The sequence below is a fragment of the Lactuca sativa genome, chromosome 7 (assembly GCF_002870075.4).
Source record: "Lactuca sativa cultivar Salinas chromosome 7, Lsat_Salinas_v11, whole genome shotgun sequence".
NCBI classification, from domain to species: Eukaryota; Viridiplantae; Streptophyta; class Magnoliopsida; order Asterales; family Asteraceae; genus Lactuca; species Lactuca sativa.
This window is the reverse complement of record NC_056629.2, coordinates 33,813,255-33,818,768: the sequence shown is the minus strand read 5'-3', so window position 1 is coordinate 33,818,768 and position 5,514 is coordinate 33,813,255.

The following is a 5,514-nucleotide window of genomic DNA, read 5'->3' as shown; positions in this document are numbered from 1 at the left end:
TAATTTTAACTAGTTTCTAATTAATTTATCAAGCTATGATATATTAATAAATTATTTATCTCACTCTATTAAATCCTTTTCATGCTATTTTAGCTCTTGAGGGCAACCCAAAAAGGACATTATTATTATTTCCAAAGTTATATCAATTTAGTTATGACATTGACCACATATTTCCAACACATTCTTATAGCAAGAACTATTATACGAACTCGACCACCCATAGTTTTCATACTTTTGTTGTTCATGGAATTTTTGTTTGCCTCCAAAGCCTTTTATGTTCGTCCGTTTGGAAATACTTGTGATACTCGATCATGCATGTATGATTTTTCCTTGAATTGTTTTAAACATTTATTGGTATTTTGAGTCCTATGTGGGGCATAGGATGGCCTCCTACGCTCAGTGTAGGAGAAATATTCCTTGCGGGAAATTAAAGACTTATGTTGGGCGTAAGCCTAGCTACGCAGCATGTAATACGCAAAACCTTAAACCCAAATTTTGGGGTTGTGAGCCTATTAAAGGCTCTAAACTTCTTAAGGGCCCCTTCATATCTAGCCTTCATCCTCCCATTCTATACCTTCGTAACCCTAATCATTTGTGAGAGATTTTGAGGTTTTAAGTGTTTGTTTGTGTGCTCCTTTGAAGAAGAAGACCATTGGAGAAGCATCTAAGAGTTCCAGGCCTTGTAGATCTAGATCATTCACCTTGTTGTCCACCTTCTGGAGGTATAAAGTTTCAACTTGGCAATATCTCATGCTAGATCTAGTTAGTTATGCTTTTTGTATGTTTTTGTCCCATAACCTTGCATCTTGTGAGTATAATCTACTCCAAACCTCTTGATGATCATTTCTTGTTGTTTTGGGGTTTCTGAGTGATAAAGTTAAGAGCTTGATCACCCCCATTCACCCCATGCATGTGATCTGGAGCATTAGTTCATTTCTTGGACTTAGGGCTTCGTTTATTGCTCATCTATGGCATGAAAATGGATAAAGTCCAAGATTTTGTCCATTAAATCATCCATTTGAATCGTATCTGGAAGTTTGAGGAGCTTGCCTCCTGTATTAAGAGTGTAATGGGATGTTTGGCAATTTGCTAAGTACGTAGGGCGTAACTTATGTTACGTTGGGCGTAGCATGGTTTTAGCTCGTAATCACCCAAGCTCTATGCCATAAGTAGAGCAGCTTGTACGCATGACGTAGACCGCTAAATCTGACAATTGTAGACTTTTGGTCAAAATTAGGTTTTGAGCATAGTTTTAAAAAGGGTACTTTTTTTTTATTGCTGATTAGGTGCTTATTTGTGCATGTGTACCCTGTGTGAGCCGTTTTATACAAACAATCCTATGTGTGCTTACAACCCTAAATTTTGATCTATGTTTTCACTATTAGATACAAACCATTATGAACACAAGAAGAACCCTAGCATGCATCTAGGTATTTAAAAATTTAGATGGTAGAAAGAATTACATACCGCTTGTTGTTATATTGTAATAACAACTCAAATCTTCAATCTCCTTGTCTATGAAAGCAAGTACCACAAGTGTAGTACCTCTAATGGCTCACAAACACCAAGAGCAAATGGAGAGGCAAGAGAGAGAGAGAGAGAGAGAGAGAGAGGGGAGAGGTAGAAAAATAGGCTCTAGGTCTTCTAGGGATCAAGTGGCCGATTTCCCTTACCCAAGGGGTCCTTAAATAGGGTGGAGATTAGGGTTTCAGTCCTTATCCTTATTTGGTTGCTTGCCCACCAAGCAGCTCATAAGATAAGTCTAGAAGCCTTATCCTTGGACGAATTCTAGGGACTTATCCCCTTGAATTCGTCCACCCTATCCATAGGACATCCATTGCCCTAATTTGCAACTATCACATAATTACAATTCAGCCCCTCTAGTTTAATTAATTACTTATGATCACAGAATTAATTCTCAATTAATTATTGACCAATATTAATTAAACAAATATGATTTCTCTTTTAATATATCATTCTTATAATATATTAATAAATAATAATAACCTCTTTCTCTATTATTTCTCCAGTCAAGTTGCTTTGGTGAAGACAACCCAAAAGGACCATGCACAACTAGTTCAAGTACTTACTAAATATGGTTACGGGCTTAGACACTAATCCAACATTCTCCCACTTGGATAAGTCTAGTAACCATAAATGCAAGTATAACTTGATTATCAATCGTAGCTCTCAAAGACGTTGTCAAACTCTGATCTTATCAACAACCTGTCCTTTAGATAAGGGATCGTACAGTCCTCTGTTTTAGATATCGAGTGGACAATCTCATGGAACATAGTCATACTTATTGTTCAACAGTTTGTTTCTTGATCTCAGATTCATTTGACATAGAACTTAATTGAACACATCAATTCAGTCCTGACCGGGCCTGACACATAAGTCAAATCAAATCATCGAGGGGCCCTGATATCGCTTTTGTCCTCTTAGAATAAAAGGAACAAATAAACTTTGACTTATATGCATTTACTATTCACTAATCAAATTATACACAACAATGCGTTTTATGACATCAACTTACTGATGCGTTTTCGCATTGTCAATGCACAATCAATTAGCAAAAAATAAACCATATATCTTGGTTTTAAGACCATATGATATTATCGTCTTGCGATCACTTGTGATAAATTCCATGAAGTGAATCCAGCAAGCGCAGGTTTATTCCAATGCTCAAAACTTATTCATAAGCACTCATGAACGTTGTAGCAAACATTTGCTATGTCTAATACCTTTCAGAAAATCTACACCAATTCATGACAGTCTTCATTCATACCAACTTCCAACATATGAACGCTATGGACCGTTTGAATAATTTGATTATTCTTAATTAACTAAATTATCCAGGAAGTCAAAACATGCAAAGTGAAACAATAGGTAAACAATTAACACAAGACAGTAACTTTAAATAATACTCCTTTATTTAATTATCAAATGTCAATTACATTTAGCTATTACACATTTCTAAACTATCTAATCCAAACTAATATTGTCCTTCAGCCCAATGCTCCTAGCGTGCTGCAAGTGCTTAACCCTACTCAGTCTCTTCGTAAGCGGATCTTTTGGGTTATCCTCTGATGATACCCTCTTTACTACGACGAGTCCTTCTTCTACCCGATGTCTAATAAAGTGATATTTTCTGTCGATATGTCGAGATCTACCATGATCCCTCGGTTCCTTGGTCAAGGAAACCGCTCCTTCATTATCACAAAAAATTTCCATAGGCTCTTTTATGGAAGGTACAACTCCAAGGTATCCAACGAAGTTCTTCAACCATATCGCCTCCTTTGATGCTTCGCTCACTGCAATGTACTCTGATTCGCACGTTGAATCAGCTACAATTTCTTACTTGGAACTGTTCCAAGTCACTGCTCCTCCATTAAGGGTAAAGACCCAACCCGACTGTGAGCGATAGTTGTCGGTCTGTAAACTGGCGTCACTATACCCTCGCACCTTCAAGTCATCACTCCCTCAAAGGACTAGAAACCATTCCTTTGTCCTCCGAAGGTACTTAAGAATATTCTTGACTGCGGTCCAATGTGATTTGCTAGGGTTCCTTTGATATCTACTTACCATGCTCAAAGCGAAGGCCACATTAGGGAGAGTACAAGTCATATCATACATGATCGAGCCAACTGCAGAAGCGTAAAGTACTCGGCTCATCTCTGCTATCTCGACTTCGGTACTCGGGCTTTGAGTCTTACTCAACTTGGCATTACTTTAGATTGGTAATTCTCCCTTCTTTGAGTTTTCCATACTAAAACGTTTTAGTACCTTGTCCAAGTAAGTATTCTGACTAAGTCCTATTAGTCTCTTACTTCGGTCTCTCACTATCCTTATTCCCAAAATATAGGAAGCCTCTCCGAGGTCCTTCATAGCGAAGCATTTCCCGAGCCAGGACTTAACTTCCTGCAGTGTCGGGATGTCGTTTCCTATGAGTAGTATGTCATCACCATACAATACGAGGAAGCTAACTATACTCCCACTGGCTTTGAAATATACACATGATTCATCTTCACTTCGTACAAACCCAAACTCTTTGACTTTCTCATCGAAGCAAAGATTCCATCCGCGAGATGCTTGCTTAAGTCCATAAATGGACTTCTCAAGCTTGCACACTCTATTGGGATGCTTCGCATTGACGAAACCCTCTGGCTGAGCCATGTAAACATCCTCAGCCAACTACCCAATAAGGAAAGCGGTTTTGACATCAATTTTCCATATTTCATAATCATGAAATGCAGCAACGGCTAGCATTACCCTAATAGAATTTATTTTGGCAACTGGTGAGAAGGTCTCATCATAGTCAACTCCGGGAGTTTGAGTAAAGCCCTTCGCAACCAATCGCGCCTTATACGTGTGCACATTCCCATCCATTTCGGTCTTCTTCTTGAAGATCCAATTGAACCTAACCGTCTTATGTCCGGGCACATGGTCAACCAAATTCCAAACTTGGCTGTCGTACATGGACTGAATCTCACTATCCATTGCCTCTTTCCATTTCACAGACTCCGGGCCTGCCATGGCTTCCTTATAGCTGTTAGGTTCATCTAGATTTATTAGTGTACTATCACTAATATACGTGTCCTCTTCTGTAGTAATATGAAAACCATATAACTGGGGTTGAACTCTAACTCTTTCGAAACGTCTAAGAGGTATGGATTCGTCAATCGGTTCAACCGGAGTCTCCTCCTCGGGTTGAGCGCTAGCGTTAGAGGTTCCTTCATATCTTGACTCTTGAATCTCTTCAAGATCGATTTGCCTCCCACTGTCCCCTTGGCATATGAGTTCTCGCTCTCGGAAAACCCTTTTCCTCGCAACGAAGACAACATTGTCACTCGGTCTATAGAAGAGATATCCGAAGGATTTTTGCGGGTAGCCGATGAAAATACACCGCTCACTATGAGGTTCGAGCTTGTTGTGAGTCTCTCGGCTTACGAAAGCCTCACAACCCAAACCCTGATATGTGCCAACAAGGGAGCTTTACCTGTCCACATCTCGTGAGGTGTTTTGGCAACCTTCTTTGTAGGGACTAAGTTAAGGATATGGGCGGCAATCTCTAAGCTATACCCCCAGAATGAGATAGGTAGTGAAGCACGACTCATCATGGAACGAGCCATGTCCAATGGGGTCCGATTATGCCTCTCAGCCACACCATTCAACTGCGGTGTCCCAGGTGACGTCAATTGCGAAACTATTTCGCATTCCTTGAGGTAGTCGTGGAATTCAAGACTTAGATACTCTCCTCCTCGATCGGATCGAAGCATCTTGATTTTCCTGCCCAATTGATTCTCCACTTCTTGTTTAAACTCTTTGAACTTTTCAAAGGTTTCTGACTTGTGCTTGATTAAATAAATATACCCATATCTACTATAATCATCGGTGAAAGTCACATAGAAGCGGTTTGCGTCCCTTGTGGTGGATCTAAAGGGCGCACACACATCGGTGTGTATGAGATCCAATAGACCCTCACTCCTATCACAAGTGCTAGTGAAGGGTGAC